This window comes from Rhinolophus ferrumequinum, chromosome 24 (assembly GCF_004115265.2).
Source record: "Rhinolophus ferrumequinum isolate MPI-CBG mRhiFer1 chromosome 24, mRhiFer1_v1.p, whole genome shotgun sequence".
NCBI classification, from domain to species: Eukaryota; Metazoa; Chordata; class Mammalia; order Chiroptera; family Rhinolophidae; genus Rhinolophus; species Rhinolophus ferrumequinum.
The window spans coordinates 798006-823465 of record NC_046307.1 but is presented as its reverse complement, the minus strand read 5'-3'; the positions used below and the strand labels follow the sequence as shown (position 1 = coordinate 823465).

At 37.4% G+C, this 25460-nt stretch overlaps 1 pseudogene; it reads right to left on the bottom strand.

Moving 5' to 3' along the window:
- Positions 1-24959: 24959 nt before the first annotated feature.
- LOC117017165 (uncharacterized) lies at positions 24960-25090 on the bottom strand (annotated as a pseudogene).
- Between the last annotated feature and the right edge of the window lie 370 nt (positions 25091-25460).

The window sequence follows — 25460 nt, the reverse complement described above, 5'->3', positions numbered from 1 at the left end:
TCCATTGTTTCTTTGCTATTGTGTTTCTGTCTGTTATTTTAGTTTGGTGGTATTCTATCATTTTTCCCCTCTTTTTTGTCTTGTGTGTCTCAGTTCTGTTTTTTTTCTTTCTTCTTTCTTCTTTTTTTTTAACAGTTACTATTAAGTTTATGTAAAAGAAAGTTTTATAGGTACAGTAGTCCTTTTTCCTAAGCATGCGTCGTATTTCTATTTCCTTTTGCAAATTTACCCCCTCCTCTTTTTTTTTATCACAAGTTATCCTTATTTATTCAGTGAGTTCATTCTGAGTTGCAGTAGCAAATTGTCTTCTCTTTTCCTTTTTTTTATGTTTTTATCTCCTTTTCCTTTTATGCTATGTTTAAGTATATAGTGCCCTATTGTGTGTAGAAGTGGTCATTTCCTGCTTCTGTCTGTTAGTAATCTTACGCATAGTTTTGTATCATTTTGTCTTTTTGTTTCAGTTCAAATAGCCTCCTTTACTATTTCCTATAATGCATGCCTTATTGAGGAAAATTCCCTCAGCTTCTGTATATCTGGAAAGGTTTATTCCTCCTTTATATCTAAAGAATAACTGAATGATATATTATTTATGGCTGGTAATTTCTCTCTTGCAATAATTTGGCTTGTAGAGGTTCTGCTGATAATCAAATGGGATTTCCTTTGAGTGTTACCGTTTTCTTTTCCCTGGTTGCCTTGAGAATTATTTGTTTGTCATTAATTTTTGACAGTTTCAATATAATATATCTTGGAGAAGGCCTGTTAGGATTGAGATAAGTAGATGTTCTGTTTCCTTCTTGGATTCAAATATCCAGTTCTTTTCACAGGTTTTGGAAGTTCTCATTGATTATTTGTTTGAAAAGTTTCTCCGTGCCCTTCTCCCTCTCTTCTCCTTCTGGTATACTCATTATTCTTCTATTATTCTTTCTGATGGAGTCAGATAGTTCATGTAGAGTTTTCTTCATTTCTTTTAACTGTCAAGTCTCTCTCTTCTTCCATCTTCATCATTTCCAGATTTTTATCTTTGACATGACTAATTCTTTTTTTTTAACTAAAATTTATTGGGGTGACAATGGTTAGTAAAATTACATAGGTCTCAAGATATCACTAATTCTTTCCTCCATCTGGTCTGCTTTATTTCCTAACCTCACCATTTCATTTTTCATCTCTTTTATTGAATTCTTCATCTCCAGAATTTCTATCTGGTTCTTTTTTTTTTTTTTTATTTCAGTATCTTTGGTAAAACATTCCTTTTGTTCATTGATTTTATTTCTGAGTTTATTCAACTGCCTATCTGGGTTTTCTTGCATTTTGTTGAGTTTTTTTCAGAACTGCAATCTTGAATTCTGTCACTTATCACATATTTCCATATCTTTATGTTTACTTTCTGGAGATCTTTTATTTTCTTTCTGAGCTACCTTTTTACCTTGGTTATTCATGATAATTGATGGATTATTTTTCTTCCTGGGTATCTACCGGTATGAATTCTGCAGCAGGTTGATATGAAGAGGTCTTTCTTTGGTTTTACAATAGGTAGCACTGGAACATTTTATTTTCTCTTGCCCCGTTCCAGCTTATCATGGTGGATGACTCCCTGGGGAGGTGGGCATCTCCTCTGTGACCAGGTCACCTCAGTCTGAAGCTGCCACCACTTTGGGAGAATGTGGTGTGTGATGGAATTCTGAGCCCCTGAAATCTCAGTGCTGCCCCTGTAGCCAGATGTGAAGCTGTGCTGCTTCAGCAGCCTTGGCTACCCCCACTTGGATCAACCACATAATGTGGGGGCAAGGTGGGCTGGGAGAGGAGGCTGGCATGTTTCTGGCTTTGTTCTCCTCTGGGTAGTGGCCTCTGCCAGACCACAGTTGCCTCACCCCTATATCTCCACTCTTGTTCCTGGAATTAGCTGCAGTGTGTGTCTGACGCTCAGGAACTGTCTCTCCAGTTCTCAGGGCTATAGATATTTTGCTTTTTAACACAACACAGCTATAGTTTCATCTAAGGCCAATTGTTAGCACTAGAAGGGTAAAAGGGAGGTGAGCTCTGGGAGGGTGGAGAGAGGTGGCCAGGCTCCGTGACCTTTGTTTTCTGCCTGGCAGTGAGGGCTGCTGGACCACAGCTGTTGTATTTCTATATTCAGTCTTTGCACCAAGATTTCTTCCCCAGTCACTGGGTTCAGCCTTATATGCTGATCATTCAAACAGATATGTTTAGGGCCTCATAAATTGTACCTGCAACTTGAATCATCCCCTTTCCCAGGACCCCCATTGAACTTAGTGCTACTTCCATAACAGTGAGCTCCAGGCTACATTCGTGCCCCCTGCCTCTGCTCTTTTCCTTTCCCTCTTCCCCTGTTTGCCCCAATTTGCCCACCTTCAGATGTTTTGATGCATGGATCTCTCAGACATGTTTGTGTGCCGTGTATGGAATCCTTTGCTGAATTATAGTTGTTTAACTTGTTGGAACTTCAAGGAGAGAGATCTAAGAGGACCCCTCTTGCCACCATATTTCTGATGTCACTCTCTATACCACTAAATTTGTAAATTTACATGATATGGAATGAATACTCTAAAAAATATAACTTGACAAAACTATCCAAGAAAAATAAAACAAAAATCTGAATAGTTCTGTTTTATATCCCACATATCAGTGAAGTCATATGGTTCTTGATTTATAAAACTGAAAACAGCAAAGGAACTAGATAAATAAACAAAGAATCAAAAACTTATAGACCTAAACAATAGTTTAGTTGTTGCCAGAGGGTAAAGGGGAAAAGAAGTGGTAGATGAAGGTAAACAGGGCCAAATATATGGCGATGGAAGAAGAACTGACTCTGGATGTTGAACCCACAATGTGATATATAGATGATGTATTACAGAATTGTACACTTGAAACCTATGTAACTTTGCTTACCATTGTCACCCCAATAAACTTTAATTTAAAAACATCTGAGTAGTTCTATAAACTATTAAATAAATTAAATTAGTTGTTAATTTTTTTCTCACAAACTTTATGTCTTTTCAGCTTACCCAGTGATTTATACTAAAAGTGAAGACAGAAATAATTCCAATTTTATAAAAATTTTTGAGTATGCAATAAAAAGAAAATCCACAAATTATTTACCATGCTAATATAATTTCTATCAAAACACAAGAAAGAGAATATGAAACCATTTAGAATTTCCAGTGAAGATGGTGGAATATATAAGCACTGTGCTCACCTCCTCCCATGACCACATCAAAATTACAACTAAACTACAGAACAATCATTGAGAACCACTTGAACTCTAGCTGAACAGAAGTCCTACAACTAAGAATATACAGAAGAAGCCACATGGAGACTGGTAGGAGGGGTGGAGATGCTGAACAGGCTGGTTTCACACCTGCATGTAGTGGTTAAAAATTCAGAGATGTATCTTGGCTGTGGAGGTATGCCAAGGGTTCTCAGTCCCACATCAGGCTCCCCAGCCCAGGGTACCAGTACTGGGAAGAGAAGTTCCCATAACTTCTGACTGTGGATAACCACAGGAGACTGTGGCTTAATGAGACAGAGGGCTTTCCTGTTAAAGGGCCTGCAGATGGACTCACTCACTCTGAGCTCCAGTGCTGGGACAGGAGCTTGAAAGGCACCAGGGACATATGAGGAAGGTCTGATTTGTCTGGCTTCAGGGTGTGGGCTGGAAGGGAAGCTTTCTTCCAGACAGGAGTGCTGGCAGAAGCCATTTTCTTTCATTGAGACCTCCTCCCTCCCCACTGGAACACGCAAGTGATCTCCATATCTGAATCTCCATCAACCTGGCTAACATTGTTCACTCCACCCTGGTGATTCCCTGAGACCCTGCCCCACCCAAATGTGGGCCTACCCAAGCTGCTTCCAGTAGCTTTTCCATACAAATGGGCTGTCTTGGCTCGTGCTGTGGACTTTCTTAAAATCTCCTAAAAGTTCACAATCCCCAAACATGAAGCATCTTGCTTCAGTGTGCCTAGTACCTTTTGCTAAGCAGCCCTAAGCTGGGCACTAGAAGCAGCCAGTCTTAATTCACAGCCTAGTTTCTCCCAGGCACCTCCAAGCCCAACACAAGTGGAAACAATCTGAAAGTCACTTTATAGTTCATACCTCGTGGCCCCAGTCAGGACACAGCCAGTGGCTGACCATGGTCTGCACTAGAGTCCCTCCTAAGAGGCCCCAGAATCAATACTCACAGTGACCAGCTTCAGAATACACCCGAGTATCACCTAACGAACTCCACAAATGACATACCTGAGAGCAGACTGGGAAGACACCAGAGCCCTGCTAAAGCAAATCTTGTTCCATAGGGTCAACCCACACACAACAGCTCTTCCACTGTAGTCATGGCCAATCTTAAACAACCAATAAGCCTGAAGGTCAATCCCTCCCATTAATGTGCAAATAGCAACCACGGCTCAATTACACAGGAGGGCACCTACAACACACACAAGGGACACACCTGCAGCACCTGGCTCAGGTGACCATGAAGACTGCATCACTGGGTTCCACAAGACACCACTACATAAGGCCACTCTACTAAGACAGGAAAACATAGCAGCTCTACCTAATACATAGAAACAAAAACAGGGAGACAGCAAAAATGGATAGACAAAAGAATATGTCCCAAATGAAAGAACAGAACCAAGCTCCAGAAAAAGTATTAAACAAAATGGAGATAAGCCATCTGCCAAATGCAGAGTTCGAAACACTGGTTATAAGGATGCTCAATGATCTCAGTGAGAACTTCAACAAAGAGATAAGAAACATAAAAATGGAAATAGAAAACATTAAAAATAATCAGTCAGAACTGAAGATTACAATAACTGAAATGAAAAACACTTTAGAGGAAATCAACAGTAGATTAGATAAAGTAGACGATCGAATCAGCAATTTGGAACTAAGGTAGCAGAAAACACCCAATCAGAACAGCAAAAAGAAAAAAAACAATCCAAAAGCAAGGAATTGAAAATGTATTTGAAGACTTCCCTAACTTGATGAAGGAAATAGACATACAAGCCAAGGAAGCACAGAGCGTCCCAAACAAGATGACCCCAAACACATCATAATTAAAATACCAAACATTAAACACCAAGAGAGAATCTTAGAAGCAACAGGAAAAAACCACAGTTGACTAAAAGGGAGAGCCTATAAAACTGTCAGCTGATTTATCAACAGAAACTATGCAGGCCAGTAGGAACTCACATGAAATGGTCAAAGTGAGGAAAAGCGTGGACCTAAAACCATGGTTACGCTATCCAGCAAAGCTATCATTTAGAATCAAAGGCCAGATAAAGAGCTTCTCATAGAAAAAATAGCTAAAGGAGTTCATCACTACCAAACCAGTATTACAAGAAATGTTAAGGAGACTTCTTTAGGAAAAAGAAAGATAAAAAGTATGAACAATAAAATGGCAATAACTATATATTTATCAACAATTACTTTAGATGTAAGTGGGTTAAATGCTCCAATCAAAAGACATAGATAGTTGAATGGATCAGACAACAAGACCGTTGCATGTGCGGCCTACAAGAGAGACTTCAGACTGAAAGACACACACAGACTGAAAGTAAAGGGATGGAAAAAAATTCATGAAAATGGATATGAAAACATCAGCTGGGGTAGCGATACTTTTACCAGACAAAATAGACTTAAAAAAAAAGATATAACAAGAGATAAAGAAAAACCCAGTAATCCTACTCCTGGGTATTTATTAAAAGAAACCCAAAACATTACTTTGAAGGGACATGTGCACCCAAATTTTAATTGCAATATTGTTTACAATAGCCAAGATATGGAGGCTAACTGTGTATCCATCAATAGATGAAAGCATAAAGAAGAAGTGGTACATATATATACAATGGAATATTTTTCAGCCATAAAAAAGAATGAAATCTTGCCATCTGCAACAACATGGATGAACCTATGGTGTACTGTGCTGAATAGAGTAAGTCAGGCAGAGAAAGACAAATGTCATATAATTTCAATTGTACATGGAATCTAAAGAAGAAAACAAACAAACAAAATAGAAACAAAAACAGTGGTATCTCGGTTTTCGAAAGTCTCCGTTGATGAACATTTCGGTTTACGAATGCTGTAAATTTTATGGATCTATGGTATCATTAGATAGTAAAATTCGTGCTAAATTTGAAGTTTTAAAGGCCTGGAATGGATTAATCCTTTTCTATGGGGAAACCGTGCCTCGGTTTTCGAACGTTTCAGAACTCGAATGGTCTTCCAGAATGGATTGCGTTAGAAAACCAAGGTACCACTGTACAGAAAACATTTTAATGGTGGCCAGATGGGAGGGGTGTTGGTAGAATGGGTGAAAAAGGGGAAGGAATTTAGAATTACAACTTGGCAGTTACAAAATAGTCATGGGTTTAAAAAGTACAACATAGGGAATATAGTTAGTAATATTGTAATATCTATGTGTGGTGTCAGATGGATATTATATTTATTGGGGTGATCACCTCATAAATTATATAAATGTTTACACTATGTTGTATATCTGAGACTAATATAATATTGTATGTCAACTGTAATTAAAAATTTAAAAAATACTTTAAAAAAGCAAAGCATAGATCAGACAAACCATGAGAATTTAAAATGTGCCCTGGGAACTTAAAATGTGCTCTCTTGTAACATTGCCTCACAGAACACATTCAATAGATCAAATAAATCCAAATAATTCAATCAATTTACAGGCAGCCTGATTTCAGCTTTTCTATTAAAAAGATTGTCTCTTTTGCTAAAAGTAAATGGAAACTTAAAATGGATTCTTATGCTTAAAGGCTGGTTAATTACTGCATAGTCTGAATTGCCTAATTTGATAAGTTGTTGAAAAATTTGTCAGCAATTTAGCCCCAGGGAGAGCTAACCTAGCTGTGTTGGCTGTCCAATGTCTAAGGAATACTCTGTAGCCCACCTCCTGGGATTACAGAGTGTTTGGTCCTTAACTGACTTTAGGAGCAGAGTTTAAACAATAAAATCTGCTGATATGAAAAAAGTGGTGAGTAGTTTAATCACTTACATTATTATTAGATGGGAAAGAATAACTCAGAACATTTCCTAAGTCATTCAACAGCTTGCTGGAAGAATCCTTGCACATTCATTCATCCAAGGCAATGGTCTATCAGTTTTAGAGGAGTCTGAGTGAGTTGCTCTCAGAGATGATTTCTTCCTTCTTCCATATATGAACCTTTGCTCTCTGCTCTGGCTCATGCCTCCAACTTTTATTCATAATAACTTTTATACCTGAAATAGTATTTTATCTGACCCATATCACCATCTCTATCTCAGGACAGATTTCTGTTTTTATTTTGTTTTATTTTTGTCTCATCTTTTTTTTTTTTTTCCTGTCCCATCTCTTACTATTTTATTCTCATTATTCACTCTCTGGTTATATATACTTGATAAATCAATGCAATGATTAACAAACCATTTAAGTAGCACACCTTTATTTATTTTAAATTATAAATATTTATCTTTAAGACTTCTTGAATTATCTCTGGAGAGGTTTTTGACATTCTGTGAGGAAGATATTTTAAACATACTCATCTATAAATTCAAGTTAATAGTATGTTTACATTTTCAGGTTCTTGTGATGAAGTAAAACATTGTAAAATACCTAGAATTCATTTATGTACTCCTTGTATGGTAAAATTTCTTAGTCAAACTTGATTTTTATTCATGTTTTTATTAAATGGTTTTATAAATTGTTTAACCAAATTGATTTTACTGGTCTTGGTATACTTTGTATATGTATGTGTGTGTTTGGGGGTGGGGGAAGGAACAGAAGGGAGAGCTGATTACTGAAACACAAATATTAGACAAAATAGATGCTTAAGATTTTTGAGCATGAGGTAAAAATATGAACAAAAATAATTTATTTATTTTCATTTTCATAAATGCAGGTAGGAATTGTACTTTTCCAAGGTATATAAAAATACAACAAAATAGGCTAAATTAATGTGAAAAATATATGAAACATAAGTGGGTAACAAAGTAGAGTCTGAAATGAGACTAACGCTACAGATCATTGGAGTTTACAATGGAAGGACCCAATGTCAGAAGTTAAGTTAGCAATTAATAAAAACAGAAAAATATTTACTTCATGCAATGAATCTTAACATAAATTTGTTAGACATGGCTTTAAATATCTCAAAATATACATATACTTTGTTCAGGAACTGGCATAAATATTCTATTAAACCTGGAAACAAACACATTGAGAGAATATATTGTGAGAATTATGTTAGGACAATCCTGGAAGGGGAAGGGGAGATGATTGTTAATTTTGTTTTAGGAGTAGAAAAGTCTGATTTTAAAAAAATGTCATGTGAACCTGATGTATTCCCTAAATAAGGACCACGTTTACATCTACATGACAAAAACTCACAGATTCAGCGCAATCTTTTTTCCAAACACTGTTCAAAGATCTTGAGGATGTAATTTCTTCCAAATCTCCCACAGAACTTATGAAGCATGTACTCGTGTGTGGTTCTCATTGCAGAGAGCTTGTGTAGCACAATGTTTTGGCAGAGGATGTTTGTCTTCAGGAAAAAACCTGAATTGATGGTTTGAATGTATGAATTCAAGTTTTATTTTGATAAAGTTAAATTGGTTAATTACCAATAGTAGATTCAACTCAAGAAGAACTGATTGAAAAGCTTTTTACTCTCCTTTAAATAAGTACAGATATTTTGCACATTATTACTAAATACAGGAATATATCGCAGTACAAAGTATTTCTTCTCTTGGATGTATTATTATTTTGTAAGTATAAGAAGAAATCTGAAATAAAAATAGTTTGTTTTGAATATAATTTCTTTAGTTAAAACATTGAAGTTATTTTTATATCTTCTTATATGGCAGAAGACCTGGGATTACTTAACTATAAGGTTATTTATGCAATTTTAACAAATCGTCACAACTTGGATTATTCCTTTATTCTTTTATCCATCCACAAATAATACAACTGCTAATTTCTTATATGTTATTTATAATCCTATCTCCATAATGTTGCATCTTTCTTCCCCTGTAATATGTAAACTTTTAAATTCAAAATCCTTCCCATCTTTCATATGGCAACTTAAATATTTATTTCATCAACAACTCAGCTTAAGATGTATTCACTATTGTCTGAATTTCTGTAGGACCTCTACCCCACAATTACATCAGCTATATAGATATAGGGAGATAAAAAGTTAGAGATATAGATGTATGCGTGGGTTATTCCTGACTTTCAAGTCTGTACTATGTATTAAAAAAATAAATATATATATGTTATATATTAGAGAGAGAGAAATATATATATATATATATATATATATATATATATATATATATTAGATATATATGTATATCTAGTATATGTGTTGATATTCATAATGGGATATATTTTATTTATTTATTAAGATTTTTAGAGAGACGTCATCAAAATGGCGGACTGAGGTGAGCCTCTGTAAAGCTCCCCTGGAATTTACAACTAATCGAACAACTATAACTACACAAAGGACTCCTTGCACAGCATACAGGCAGGACAAAGAGGCCCACTACTGAATTCACCTAAAGGTGGGTGAATCACGTGAGCGGGCAGGAGGGGAAGGGAGAAGTGCAGAGAAGGAGACCCGCGGGCGCAGGACGCAGACCTAGCTCAGTGCTCCGAGCTCGCTGCATCCCGGAACTACCGCAGTTGTGGGAGAGGGAAGAACTTGGACTGCTAGGGCTCCGCTTATGGCCCACAGGGCTGAGGGGGCAGCATATAACACGGCCGAACCCAACGCTCACGGCAGAAACCTCGGAGCAAAGACTGAGGGAAGAAGGCTGAAAACGGTGGTTTAAGCCCTCACTGCCATGCAGAGAACGGAAGCCTTAGACACTGAAACTAGCCGCCACCTCCCTACCCTCCCAGAGCTCTCCCGGCCCCCACCTGCCCAGGGCTAGAAGCGGAACAGTAGAAGTGTCAGATCAAAAGAACAGAATATTTGCAGTTCTGAGAACTGTGGACCACAGACACAGATTCACAGCCCAACTAGTTCCGGCAAAGGGGAGGGAGCTGTGGAAATAGGACTGACTGTGGTGGTGATCCTGCCATTGCTCTGGGCCACCTCTCACAACCCACCCCGCCTCTGTCCCCACCTATCTGGGTGGATGCCTGCAGGAGTAAACAGAACTGCTGAAATACATGGGCTCTGAATCTGGTGCAGGAAGAGCTTTGGAACTTCAAAAGCTCTCCACATACCCACACGGACACGATGCCCTGTGACCCAAGCGAACTATTAACAGAGGAGAAGCCTGTCTCCAGGGAATCCCCGCATTGTGTGAGAAGCTGGAATAGTGCAGAGAACACATAGCACTACCGTGTGACAGAAATAAAAGGCTGCAGTCGAGAGAAAATAAAACATTCTACCAACAAGTACTGGAAAACAAAAGAAAGACCTCTTCCTATCAACCTGTTGCAAAGGACTCTGCTATCCTGTTGCAAAGGACTTCCTATCAACCTGTTGCAGAAGCCACTCCAGTAGATGTCTAGGAAGAGAAATAATAAATCAGTTATTGTCATGAATAACCAAGGCAACAAGACAGCTCAGAAAGAAAGTGAAAAGTCTCCAGAAAAGGAATTTAAAGGTATGGAAATATGTAACTTAAATGACAGAAAATTCAAGATTGCAGTTGTGAAAAAACACAATGAGATACAAGAAAACACAGAAAGGCAGTTTAATTAACTTAGAAACACAATCAAAGAACAGCATGAGCATTTTATGAAAGAGATTGAAATTTTAAAAAAGAACCAAACAGAATTTCTGGAGATTAAAAACTCAGTAGAAGAAATTAAGAATGAAATAACCAGCTTAAGTAGTAGAGTTGACAAGATGGAGGAAACAATCAGTGACATCGAAGATAGAAACCTGGAAATTACACGGATGGAACAAGAAAGAGACTTGAGACTTAAAAGAAATGAAAGAACTCTACAAGATCTTTCTGACTCCATCAGAAAGAGCAATATAAGAATAATGGGCATACCAGAAGGAGAAGAAAGAGAGAAGGGAACAGAGAATATATTCAAACAAATTGTGGATGAGAACTTCCCAAACTTGTAGACAGAACTGGATCCTCGAGTCCAAGAAGCGAATAGAACACCTAATTACCTCAATCCCAACAGGCCTTCCCCAAGGCACATTGTATTGAAGCTGTCTAAAATCAACGACAAAGAAAGAATCCTCAAGGAAGCCAGGGAAAAGAAGACGGTAACATACAAAGGAAAGCCCATTAGATTATCATCAGATTTTTCAGCAGAAACTCTACAAGCCAGGAGGGAGTGGAACCAAACATTCAAACTATTGAAAGAGAGAAATTATGAACCAACAATAATATATCCAGCAAAGATATTGTTTAGCTATGAAGGAGGAATAAAGACCTTTCCAGACATACAGAAGCTGAGGGAATTTTCTAATACACGACCTTCACTACAAGAAATACTAAAGGAGGCTATTCAACCACTATCAACAGGGAGAATTTGTGGAAACCAAAACATAAAAAGGGGGAGAGTAAAGGCATGAACCAGAATGTGGGAATGGAGAAAGTAAACGTGCTGAAGAAAATGGAATACTTGAAATATCAAACTTTCTTTTACATAAACTTAAGGGTAACCACTCAAAAAAATGCAGAACTGAAATATATACTGTAATAAAAGAAGAAACAGAGGGAAACATCATAGAATACCACCACACAGAAACAATAGACAACAACAAAAAGGCAAAGAAACAATGGAGACACAGCCTTACCAGAAAACTAAAGATAGAATGACAGGAAATCCTCACATATCAATAATCACCTTAAATGTAAATGGACTGAACTCACCAATAAAAAGGCACAGAGTAGCAGATTGGAACTAAGCCCAACTATATGCTGTCTCCAAGAGACACATCTCAGCTACAAGGACAAGCATAGACTCAAAGTGAAAGGGTGGAAATTGACACTCCAAGCAAATGGTACCCAGAGAAAATCAGGTGTAGCCATACTGATATCAGATGAAACAGACTTCAAAGTGAAAAAGGTAACAAGAGACAAAAATGGACATTTCATAATGGTAAAGGGGACTATACAACAAGAAGACATAACAGTCATCAATATTTATGGCCCCATTCAGGGAGCACCAAAATATACCAAGCAACTACTAACAGAACTAAAGGGAGAGATTGACCAAAACACAATTACGCTAGGGGACTTAAATACATCATTGACAGCCATGGATAGATCATCCAAACAGAAAATAAGTAATGAAATAACAGCCCTAAATGACACATTCGATGAAATGGACATAATTGACATTTATAGAGCACTTCACTCTAAAACATCAGACTATACATTTTTTTCTAGTGTGCATGGAACATTCTCAAGGATAGACCATACATTGGGACGTAAAATCAGCCTCAGCAAATTTAAGAAGAATGAAATCATACCAAGTATATTCTCTGATCACAAGGCTTGGAAATTGGATATCAACTGCAAAAAGAAAGCAGGAGACACCACAAATACACGGAGATTAAACAACACACTTTTAAAGAACGACCGGGTCAAAGAAGAAATTAGAGGAGAGCTCAAAAGATACATAGAAATAAATGACAATGAAAATACATCCTACCAAAATTTTTGGGATGCAGCGAAAGCAGTTTTAAGAGGGAAATTTATATCATTACAGGCCTATATCAAGAAACAAGAAAAATCCCAAATAAATAACCTCATGTTCCACTTAAAGAACTAGAAAAAGAAGAACAAATGAAACCCAAGGTCAGCAGAACAAAGGAAACAATAAAAATCAGAGCAGAACTAAATAAAATAGAGAAGAAAAAGACAATATAAAAAATTAATGTGACAAAGAGCTGGTTCTTTGAAAAGATTAACAAAATTGACAAACCCTTGGCTAGCTTCACTAAGATAGAAAGAGAGAAGAGACTAATTAACAAAATCAGAAATGAAAAAAGGGAAGTTATCACGGACACCATAGAAATACAAAGGATCATCCAAGAATACTACGAAGGTCTATATGCCACAAAATTCCATAACCTAGAAGAAATGGACAAGTTCTTAGAAACATATAGTCTTCCTACGCTGAACCATGAAGAACTGGAAAATCTAAACAGAACGATCACCAGTAACGAAATTGAATCAGTCATCCAAAACCTTCCCAAAAGCAAAAGTCCGGGACCAGATGGCTTCACTAGTGAATTCTACCAAACCTTCAAAGAGGATCTAATACCAATCCTGCTCAAACTCTTCCAAAAAATTGAAGAAGAGACAGTACTGCCTAACTCATTTTATGAGACTAACATTACACTGATACCAAAACCTGGCAACGACAACACAAAAAAAGAAAACGACAGACCAATATCTCTGATGAATACAGATGCAAAAATCCTAAACAAAATTCTAGCAAATCGAATACAACAATGCATTAAAAACATCATTCATCACGTCCAAGTGGGGTTCATCCCCGGGGCACAAGGATGGTTCAAAATCCACATATCCATCAATGTGATACATCACATAAACAAAATAAAGGACAAAAATCATATGATTATATCGATTGATGCAGAAAAAGCATTTGACAGGATACAACATCCATTTCTGATTAAAACACTTAATAAAATAGGTATAGAAGGAAAATACCTTAACATAATAAAGGCCATATATGACAAGCCCTCAGCTAATCTCATAATTAATGGTGGAAAACTGAAGCCCTTTGCTCTACGTTCAGGAACACGACAGGGCTGTCCCCTATCACCTCTGCTTTTCAACATAGTGTTGGAAGTCCTTGCCAGAGCAATCAGGAAAGAGAAAGAAATAAAAGGCATCCACATTGGAAATGAAGAAGTTAAATTGTCACTCTTTGCAGATGACATGATGCTATAAAGAGAAAACCCTAAAGACTCCACCAAAAAGCTATTAGAAACAATCAACGAATACAGTGAAGTTGCCAGCTACAAAATCAACGTACAAAAGTCCATTGCATTCCTATATACTAACAATAAAATCTCAGAAAAAGAAAAAAAAAATTCCTTTTGGAATTTCAGCAAAAAGAATAAAATATGTAGGAATAAACTTAACCAAGGATGTGAAAGACCTATATGCTGAAAACTTTAAGACATTTTTAAAAGAAATTGAAGAAGACACAAAGAAATGGAAAGACATTCCGTGCTCATGGATTGGAAGAATCAACATAGTTAAAATGGCCATATTACCCAAAGCAATATACAGATTTAATGCAATCCCCATCAAAATCCCAATGGCATTTTTTAAAGAAATAGAACAAAAAATCATCAGATTTGTTTGGAACCACAAAAGACCCCGAATATCCAAAGCAATCTTAAGAAAAAAGAACAATAGTGGAGGTATCACACTCCCTGACTTTAGCTTGTACTACAGGGCTACAATTATCAAAACAGCATGGTATTGGCAGAAAAACAGACACATAGACCAATGGAATAGAATTGAGAGCCCAGAAATAAAACCACATAAATATGGACAGATAATTTTTGACAAAGAAGCAAAAAGCATACAATGGAGAAAAGACAGCCTCTTCCATAACCAGTTCTGGGAGAATTGGATAGTCACGTGCAAAAGAATGAAACTGGACTGCTATCTGTCACCATGTACCAAAATTAATTCAAAATGGATCAAAGACTTAAGCATAAGATCTGACACAATAAACTGCATAGAAGAAAACATAGGTACTAAACTTATGGACCTTCGGTTCAAAGAGCATTTTATGAATTTGACTCCAAGGGCAACTGAAGTAAAAGCTAAAATAAACGAATGGGACTATATGAAACTTAAAAGCTTTTGCACAGCAAAAGAAACCATCGACAAAATAAAGAGGCAACCAACTGAATGGGAGAAGATTTTTGCAAACAGTGCCTCCGATAAGGGGCTAATATCCAAAATATACAAGGAACTCATACAACTCAACAACAAAAAAACAAACAACCCAATTGAAAAATGGGCCGAGGACCTGAAGAGACATTTCTCCAAAGAGGACATACAAATGGCAAATAGACATATGAAAAAACGCTCAACATCACTGATCATCAGAGAAATGCAAATAGAAACCACAATGAGAAATCACCTCACCACCGTCAGAATGACTATCATCAACAAGACAAATAGTAACAAGTGTTGGAGAGGCTGTGGAGAAAAAGGAACCCTCATACACTGTTGGTGGGAATGCAGACTGATGCAGCCGCTATGGAAGGCAGTGTGGAGGTTTCTCAAAAAATTACGAATAGAATTACCATATGACCCAGCAATCCCTCTCCTGGTTATCTACCCAAAAAATCTGAAAACATTTATACATAAAGACACATGTGCTCTAATGTTCATTGCAGCTTTGTTTATGGTGGCCAAGACATGGAGACAACCAAAATGTCCTTCGATAGATGAATGGATAAAGAAGTTTTGGTATATATACACAATGGAATATTATTCGGCAATAAGAAAAGATGATATAGGAACATTTGTGACGACGTGGATGGATCTTGAGATTATAATGCTAAGTGAAATAAGTCAGACAGAAAAAGCAGAGACCCATTTGATTTCACTGATATGTGGTATATAAAACAAAAACAACAAAAGAACAAGACAAACAAATGAGAAACAAAAACTCATAGACACAGACAATATTTTAGTGGTTACCAGAGGGTAAGGGAGGTGGGGGGTGGGAGATGAGGGTAAGTGGGATCAAATATGTGGTGATGGAAGGAGAACTGACTCTGGGTGGTGAACACACAATGGGATTTATAGATGATGTAATACAGAATTGTACACCTGAAATCTATGTGATTTTACTAACAATTGTCACTCCAACAAATAAATAAATAAATTAAAAAAAAAAGAAAAAAGATTTTTATTAAAATATAGCTAACATAAAATATTATGTTAGTTTCAGGTGTACATCATAGTTATTCATCAGTACCTATTGGGCACTATAAGGAGTTATTACTACATTATTGATTGTACTCTCTATGCTAAAGAAGTAATCACCATGATAAGTTTAGCAACCATCTGACACTGTACCACGCTATCACAATATTATTGACACTATTTCCTATGCTCCACATTACATCCCCAAGACTCATTTGTTTCATATCTGGAACTTTGATATATCACCGCACACCGGTTAGAATGTCTATCATCAACAAGACAAATAATTTTCAATTAGAGTTGACATTCAATATTATTTTCTATTAGTTTCCAGTGTACACGATAGTGGTTAGACATTTAAATAATTTAGGAAGTGATCCCCCTGACTAATACCCATCTGGCACTATACATAGTTATTACTGTATTATTGATTATATTCCCTAAACTTTATATCCCCATGACTGTTTTGCATCTACCAATTTGTATTTCTTAATCCCTTCACCTTTTTCACTCTGCACCCAAACCCCCTCTCATCTCATCTCATCAAAAGATCTAGTACCCATCTGACACCATAGTTATTACAATATTATTGACTATATTCCATATGCTATGCCCTACATCCCAATGACTACTTTGTAACAACAAATTTGTATTTGTTAATTCCTTCGCCTTTTCACCCAATCCCAAACCCCTCCCATCTGGCAGCCTTCAAAATGTTCTCTGTATCTGTGTGTTTGTTCCTGTTTCATTTTATTTTTATTTTGTTCTTTAGATTCTACTTATAAATGAAATCATATGATATTCGTCTTTCACTGTCCGACTTATTATACTCAGCACAATACCCTTAGGTGCATCCATGTTGTTGCAAATGGCAAGATTAATTCTTTTTTATGGCTGAGTAATATTCCATTGTATATATGTACCACCTCTTCCTTATGCTTTCATCCTTACAGGGACACCCAGGTTGCCTTCGTATCTTGGCTTATGCAAATAATGCTGCAATGAACACATGGATGAGCACATCCCCTCAAAGTAGCATTTTGGGTTTGTTCAGATAAATACCCAGAAGTGGAATTACTAGGTCATTCTTTGTTTCTTTATATAGTCTTTGCTTTAAAGTATTTTGTCTGGTATAAGTATTGTTACCCCAGTTTTTTTTTTTTGTTTCTGTTTTCAAGAAAACAGAAGGTCTGGAGGTCTGGGTGCTCCCTGGAGTAGCTCCAGCAGCGGCGCAGTGCGGTCGACCAGAAGTACCACAGGTGAACTTCCTGCCTCCTGGGTGCTGCTCTTGGACATTCTGTGTGATTCTGACTCACTTAGAATCTGAATCTATTCTATCATGACAGGATCCCAATGTCATTGTATCTAACTCCTTCATTAGGCAAATGAGAGGAAGCACTGAGCTTGATCTATACAGATTCATGTACTCTCAAGACAAGCTTAAAACATAAGTATAATTAATTTTCTTAATTTAAGTGACGAAATAACTATGTTTAAAGTTTAAGTAACACGTGAAAACTTCTTAGCTGTTTGAAACCAGGACTTCTTCAAGCCACAGTCGTTTGACACCCAAAGTATAGTGTTTCTTTCTTTCTTTTTTTTTTCATTTATTGGGGTGACAATTGTTAGTAAAATCACATAGATTTCAGGTGTACAATTCTGTATCACATCATCTATAAATCCCATTGTGTGTTCACCACCCAGAGTCAGTTCTCCTTCCATCACCACATATTTGATCCCACTTACCCTCATCTCCCACCCCCCACCTCCCTTACCCTCTGGTAACCACTAAAATATTGTCTGTGTCTATGAGTTTTTGTTTCTCATTTGTTTGTCTTGTTCTTTTGTTGTTTTTGTTTTATATACCACATATCAGTGAAATCAAATGGGTCTCTGCTTTTTCTGTCTGACTTATTTCACTTAGCATCATACTCTCAAGATCCATCCATGTTGTCACAAGTGGTCCTATTTCATCTTTTCTTACCGCCGAATAATATTCCATTGTGTATATATACCAAAACTTCTTTATCCATTCATCTATCGAAGGACATTTTGGTTGTCTCCATGTCTTGGCCACCATAAACAAAGCTGCAATGAACATTAGAGCACATGTGTCTTTATGTATAAATGTTTTCAGATTTTTTGGGTAGATAACCAGGAGAGGGATTGCTGGGTCATATGGTAATTCTATTCGTAATTTTTTGAGAAACCTCCACACTGCCTTCCATAGCGGCTGCATCAGTCTGCATTCCCACCAACAGTGTATGAGGGTTCCTTTTTCTCCACAGCCTCTCCAATACTTGTTACTATTTGTCTTGTTGATGATAGTCATTCTGACGGTGGTGAGGTGATTTCTCATTGTGGTTTCTATTTGCATTTCTCTGATGATCAGTGATGTTGAGCGTTTTTTCATATGTCTATTTGCCATTTGTATGTCCTCTTTGGAGAAATGTCTCTTCAGGTCCTCGGCCCATTTTTCAATTGGGTTGTTTGTTTTTTTGTTGTTGAGTTGTATGAGTTCCTTGTATATTTTGGATATTAGCCCCTTATCGGAGGCACTGTTTGCAAAAATCTTCTCCCATTCAGTTGGTTGCCTCTTTATTTTGTCGATGGTTTCTTTTGCTGTGCAAAAGCTTTTAAGTTTCATATAGTCCCATTCGTTTATTTTAGCTTTTACTTCAGTTGCCCTTGGAGTCAAATTCATAAAATGCTCTTTGAACTGAAGGTCCATAAGTTTAGTACCTATGTTTTCTTCTATGCAGTTTATTGTGTCAGATCTTATGCTTAAGTCTTTGATCCATTTTGAATTAATTTTGGTACATGGTGACAGATAGCAGTCCAGTTTCATTCTTTTGCACGTGACTATCCAATTCTCCCAGAACTGGTTATGGAAGAGGCTGTCTTTTCTCCATTGTATGCTTTTTGCTTCTTTGTCAAAAATTATCTGTCCATATTTATGTGGTTTTATTTCTGGGCTCTCAATTCTATTCCATTGGTCTATGTGTCTGTTTTTCTGCCAATACCATGCTGTTTTGATAATTGTAGCCCTGTAGTACAAGCTAAAGTCAGGGAGTGTGATACCTCCACTATTGTTCTTTTTTCTTAAGATTGCTTTGGATATTCGGGGTCTTTTGTGGTTCCAAACAAATCTGATGATTTTTTGTTCTATTTCTTTAAAAAATGCCATTGGGATTTTGATGGGGATTGCATTAAATCTGTATATTGCTTTGGGTAATATGGCCATTTTAACTATGTTGATTCTTCCAATCCATGAGCACGGAATGTCTTTCCATTTCTTTGTGTCTTCTTCAATTTCTTTTAAAAATGTCTTAAAGTTTTCAGCATATAGGTCTTTCACATCCTTGGTTAAGTTTATTCCTACATATTTTATTCTTTTTGCTGAAATTCCAAAAGGAATTTTTTTTTTCTTTTTCTGAGATTTTATTGTTAGTATATAGGAATGCAATGGACTTTTGTACGTTGATTTTGTAGCTGGCAACTTCACTGTATTCGTTGATTGTTTCTAATAGCTTTTTGGTGGAGTCTTTAGGGTTTTCTCTTTATAGCATCATGTCATCTGCAAAGAGTGACAATTTAACTTCTTCATTTCCAATGTGGATGCCTTTTATTTCTTTCTCTTTCCTGATTGCTCTGGCAAGGACTTCCAACACTATGTTGAAAAGCAGAGGTGATAGGGGACAGCCCTGTCGTGTTCCTGAACGTAGAGCAAAGGGCTTCAGTTTTCCACCATTAATTATGAGATTAGCTGAGGGCTTGTCATATATGGCCTTTATTATGTTAAGGTATTTTCCTTCTATACCTATTTTATTAAGTGTTTTAATCAGAAATGGATGTTGTATCCTGTCAAATGCTTTTCCTGCATCAATCGATATAATCATATGATTTTTGTCCTTTATTTTGTTTATGTGATGTATCACATTGATGGATATGCGGATTTTGAACCATCCTTGTGCCCCGGGGATGAACCCCACTTGGTCGTGATGAATGATGTTTTTAATGCATTGTTGTATTCGATTTGCTAGAATTTTGTTTAGGATTTTTGCATCTGTATTCATCAGAGATATTGGTCTGTCGTTTTCTTTTTTTGTGTTGTCCTTGCCAGGTTTTGGTATCAGTTTAATGTTGGTCTCATAAAATGAGTTAGGCAGTACTGTCTCTTCTTCAATTTTTTGGAAGAGTTTGAGCAGGATTGGTATTAGATCCTCTTTGAAGGTTTGGTAGAATTCACTAGTGAAGCCATCTGGTCCCGGACTTTTGCTTTTGGGAAGGTTTTGGATGACTGATTCAATTTCGTTACTGGTGATCGTTCTGTTTAGATTTTTCACGTCTTCATGGTGCAGCCTTGGACGGCTGTATGTTTCTAAGAACTTGCCCATTTCTTCTAGGTTATGGAATTTGGTGGCATATAGTCCTTCATAGTATTCTTGGATGATCCTTTGCATTTCTGTGGTGTCCGTAATAACTTCCCCTTTTTCATTTCTGAGTTTGTTAATTAGTCTCTTCTCTCTTTTTATCTTAGTGAGTCTAGCCACGGGTTTGTCAATTTTGTTAATCTTTTCAAAGAACCAGCTCTTTGTCACATTCATTTTTTCTATTGTCTTATTGTTCTCTATTTCATTCAGTTCTGCTCTGATTTTTGTTATTTCCTTTCTTCTGCTGACCTTGGGTTTCACTTGTTCTTCTTTTTCTAGTTCTTTAAGGTGGAACATGAGGTTATTTATTTGGGATTTTTCTTGTTTCTTGATATAGGCCTGTAATCATATAAATTGCCCTCTTAAAACTGCTTTCGCTGCATCCCAAAAATTTTGGTAGGATGTATTTTCATTCTCATTTGTTTCTACGTATCTTTTGATCTCTCTTCTAATTTCTTCTTTGACCCAGTCATTCTTAAAAAGTATGTTGTTTAATCTCCATGTATTTGTGTTTTTTCCTTCTTTCTTTTTGCAGTTGATATCCAATTTCCAAGTCTTGTGATCAGAGAATATGCTTGATATGATTTCAATCTTCTTAAATTTGCTGAGGCTGATTTTATGTCCCAATATATGGTCTATCCTTGAGAATGTTCCATGTACACTAGAAAAGAATGTATAGTCTGATGTTTTAGGATGAAGTGCTCTATATATGTCAATTATGTCCATTTCATCTCATGTATCATTTAGGGCTGCTATTTCATTTTTCATTTTCTGTTTGGATGATCTATCCATAGCTGTCAATGATGTATTGACAGTCCCCTAGTATAATTGTGTTTTGGTCAATTTCTCCCTTTAGATCTGTTAGTAGTTGCTTGGTATATTTCGGTGCTCCCTGATTAGGGGCATAAAATTGATGACTGTTATGTCTTCTTGTTGTATAGTCCCCTTTACCATGTCCATCTTTGTCTCTTGTTATCTTTTTCACCCTGATGTCTGTTTCATCTGATATCATTATGGCTACACCTGATTTTCTCTGGGTACCATTTGCTTGGAGTGTCAATTTCCACCCTTTCACTTTGAGTCTATGCTTGTCCTTGTAGCTGAGATGTGTCTCTTAGAGACAGCATATGGTTGGGCTTAGCTTTTTGATCCAATCTGCTACTCTGTGCCTATTTATTGGTGAGTTCAGTCCTTTTACATTTAAGGTGATTATTGATATGTGAGGATTTCCTGTCATTCTATCTTTAGTATTCTGGTAAGGCTGTGTCTCCATTGTTTCTTTGCCTTTTTGTTGTTGTCTATTGTTTCTGTGTGCTGGTATTCTATGATGTTTCCCTCTGTTTCTTGTTTTATTACAGTATATATTTCAGTTCTGGATTTTTTTGAGTGGTTATCCTTAAGTTTAAGTAAAAGAAAGTTTGATATTTAGAGCATTCCATTTTCTTTAGCATGCTTACTTTCTCCATTCCCATATTTCGGTTCAGGCCTTTACTCTCCCCCTTTTTATGTTTTGGTTGCCACAAATTGTCCCTGTTGATGGTGGTCGAATAGCCTCCTTTAGTATTTCTTGTAGTGCAGGTCGTGTATTAGAAAATTCCCTCAGCTTCTGTATGTCTGGAAAGGTCTTTATTCCTCCTTCATAGCTAAACAATATCTTTGCTGGATACATTATTCTTGGCTCATAATTTCTCTCTTTTAATACTTTGAATATTTGGTTCCACTCCCTCCTGGCTTGTAGAGTTTCTGCTGAAAAATCTGATGATAATCTAATGGGCTTTCCTTTGTAGGTTACCGTCTTGTTTTCCCTGGCTGCCTTGAGGATTCTTTCTTTATCGTTGATTTTAGACAGCTTCAATACAATGTGCCTTGGAGAAGGCCTGTTGGGATTGAGGTAATTAGGTGTTCTATTTGCTTCTTGGATTCGAGGATCCAGTTCTGTCCATAGGTTTGGGAAGTTCTCATCAACAATTTGAATATATTCTCTGTTCCCTTCTCTCTTTTTCCTCCTTCTGGTATGCCCATTATTCTTATGTTGCTCTTTCTGATGGAGTCAGAAAGTTCTTGTAGAGTTCTTTCATTTCTTTTAAGTCTCAAGTCTCTTTCTTCTTCCCTCTGTGTAATTACAGGTTTCTGTCTTTGATGTCACTGATTCTTTCCTCCATCTGGTCAACTCTACTACCTAAGCGGGTTATTTTATTCTTAATTTCTTCTATTGAGTTCTTAATCTCCAGAAATTCTATTTGGTTCTTTTTTAAAATTTCGATCTCTTTCGTAAAATGCTCATGTTGTTCTTTGATTGCGTTTCTAAGTTCATTAAACTGCCTTTCTGTGTTTTCTCGCATCTCGTTGAGTTTTTTCAGAACTGCAATCTTGAATTCTCTGTCATTTAAGTCCCATATTTCCATATCTTTAAGTTCCTTTTCTGGAGACTTTTCACTTTCTTTCTGAGCTGTCTTGTTGCCTTGGTTATTCATGGCAATTACTGACTTATTATTTCTTTTCCTAGACATCTACAGGAGTGGGTTCTGAAACAGGTTGATAGGAAGAGGTCTTTCTTTTGTTTTCCAGTACTTGTTGGTAGAATGTTTTATTTTCTCTCTGAATGCAGCCTTTTATTTCTCTCACACGGTAGTGCTATGTTTTCTCTGCACTATTCCAGCTTCTCACACAATGCGGGGATTCCCTGGGAGACAGGCTTCTCCTCTGTTAATAGTTCACTTGGGTCACAGGGCGCAGTATCTGTGTGGGTATGCGGAGAGCTTTTCAAGTTCCAAAGCTCTTCCTGCACCAGATTCAGAGCCCGTATGTTTCAGCAGTTCTGTTTACTGCTGCAGGGATCCGCCCAGATAGGTGGTGCCAGGGGCGGGGTGAGTTGTGTGAGGTGGCCCAGAGCAATGGCGGTGACCACCACCACAGTCAGTCCTGCTTCCACAGCTCCCTCCCCTCTGCCAGAACTAGTTGGGCTGCGAATCTGTGTCTGCGGTCCACAGTTCTTAGAATAGCAAATATGCTGTTCTTTTGATCTGACACTGCTACTGTTCCGCTTCTAGCACCGGGCAGGTGGGGGCGGGGTGAGCTCTGGGAGGGTGGGGAGGGGGCGGCTAGTCTCAGTGCCTAAGGCTTCCGTTCTCTGCTCGGCAGTGAGGCCTTAAACCACCATTTTCAGCCTTCTTCCCTCAGTCTTTGCTCTGAGGCCTCCGCTGTGAGCGTTGGGTTCAGCCGTGTTGTATGCTGTCCCCTCAGCCCTGTGGGCCATAAGCGGAGCCCTCGCACTCCGAGTTCTTCCCTCTCCTGCAGCTGCGGTAGCTCCGGGATGCAGCGAGCTTGGAGCACTGAGCTAGGTCTGCGTCCTGCGCCCGCACAGCTCCGTCTCCGCACTTCTCCCTTCCCTTCTCCCCAGCTCGCACAATTCCCCCACCTTTAGGTGAATTCAGTAGTGGGCCTCTTCGTCTTCCCTGTCTGCTGTGCAGGGAGTCCTTTGTGGAGTTATTGTTGTTCGGTTAGTTGTAAATTCCAGGGGAGCTTTACAGAGGCTCACCTCACGCCGTCATTTTGATGACGTCTTAAAGTATAGTGTTTCAATTCTTCCCATTGAGTGGATAGTAACCTGGAAAAGATTATTCTTACTCTGAGCAACTCTTATGGGGAAGGAACTTGAGGGCACATTAAAGTTAATCTGAATAAGTCAGGCTTCCCTGTCTTCAAGAGACACCGCGACTGCCCATGTACATCAAGGAAACCTCCCGGCAGTTTTACCTTTCTAGATGGACACCCCTCAAAAATAATATGCTGTGTCTCTTATTGACTGATACAAGTGGAATTGTGTCTCCTCCAAAATTCATATGTTGAAATCCTAATCCCATTCCCTCAGAATGTGACTTAACTTGGGAATAGGAACTTTAAAGAAATAATTAAAAGTGAGGTCATTATGCTGGGCTTTAATCCAATATGACTTCTGTCCTTATAAGAAGAGAAAATTTGGATATAGACACACAGGGAGAAACATCCATGGGAAGAGTCACAGAGAGAAGATGTCAATCTATAAACCAAGGAGAGAGATGTCAGAAGAAACCAATCCTGTCAAGTCTGCTAATATCCTCATCTAGAACTTCTGGCCTCCAGAACTGTTAGAAATGCATTTCTGGTGTTTATGCCGCTCAGTAGGTGGTATTTTGTTATGACAGCACTAGCAAGCATTGATATTCCCCAAAGCTTATACCTTTCCTCCTTCATATCTTCATATCTAAAAAGGTTAGAATAGCAGAACACTCAAATCAGTTTTTGCAGTAGTTTTGACCATATTTTATTTTTTAAAAAGTGTGATTACAAAGCCAATATGTAATCATTGTAACTTGTGAAGAAAACGTTATTATTCCATTCCCAGAAATAATCCCAATTATTTGACATACAACATACTAAAAACCACTGAACTGTATACTTTGAAAGGGTGAATATTGTGGTATATACATTATTCTCAATAAAATTGTTATAAAAAGATTGATAGAGATTTTTAGATCATAAAAATATTTTGTCATGAGAGATAAGTTGGTATTTTTAAAAAATTAAAATCAATTTACTCACAATAACACAAAAGGTATGACATGAACAATTACAGTTATAGAGGTGACAGATATACTCAAAAGAAAATTAAAATTGATGTTTTAGTTTTCAATTAGCAATAATCATGTCTCGGATAAACCTCATTGGCTATGATACTGCCACTGCTCAAATCTTAAACTGATGTTTCAAAAATCAAATTTGAATGGGGTCCAGCTTGTTTTATAGCACTGTTCTTAGTTAAACACAAACTTTTAGAGATTGTCTTTTTACTTCCAAGTAACTACTTCCGTTTATTCAAATCATGTAGGTCAGTGGACTCTCTTTCTCAAGTCAGAGCACTTTGCTCCACACTCATTTCTTCTTCTTACCTATAACATTAAGTCCTGTCAGGGTCCTGATGATGCTTTCCAAGTGGCAAGAGTGTGATGAACCTGTAGCGGACCAGCCGTTACGAGTCGAACAGTTCCTGACAAGGGGAGTGGGAATGAAAAAGAGACACTCACACAATTGATGATGCGGCCGGTCTTCAGTGATCCTGAAGCG